The following is a 505-nucleotide window of genomic DNA, read 5'->3' on the forward strand; positions in this document are numbered from 1 at the left end:
CCCCAAACGCTCCGTAAAGTATGCTCAAAACACATCTGTCACATTTCCCACACGTTAAAAAAATTTTTTTTTTTCATTAACGTTTTTCATTAACATACACTCCTCAACGCTCCGCAAAGAATGCATGGAGCGTACTGATACACTTCCTAAACATTTTATTCATTGATGCTTCGTCTACGCTTCCTAAACGTTCGGCAAAAAGTACACGGAGCATTCAAATACGCTTCGTGTATGCTTCCAGGATATAGAAATAAAAAAAAAATTTATTTTAAAAGAGCGTCATTGAGCTGTACAGCGAATATAAATGAATCGTTGAGCAGTACGCAGTATCGCCACCAGAGAGACTTAACAAGAACTAACTTTACGAATTTAAAAAATCGTACAGATAAAAGACGTAGCATTAAAAGATTTTTCAGTTGTGTTCTAATGAAATAATTTTTTTTAAATGAGTCCTTAGGGCTTTAAGAAGAAAGCATAGCATTTTTTTTTAGATATTTACCGAATA

Source organism: Trachymyrmex septentrionalis, unplaced genomic scaffold (assembly GCF_001594115.1).
Source record: "Trachymyrmex septentrionalis isolate Tsep2-gDNA-1 unplaced genomic scaffold, Tsep1.0 scaffold259, whole genome shotgun sequence".
NCBI classification, from domain to species: Eukaryota; Metazoa; Arthropoda; class Insecta; order Hymenoptera; family Formicidae; genus Trachymyrmex; species Trachymyrmex septentrionalis.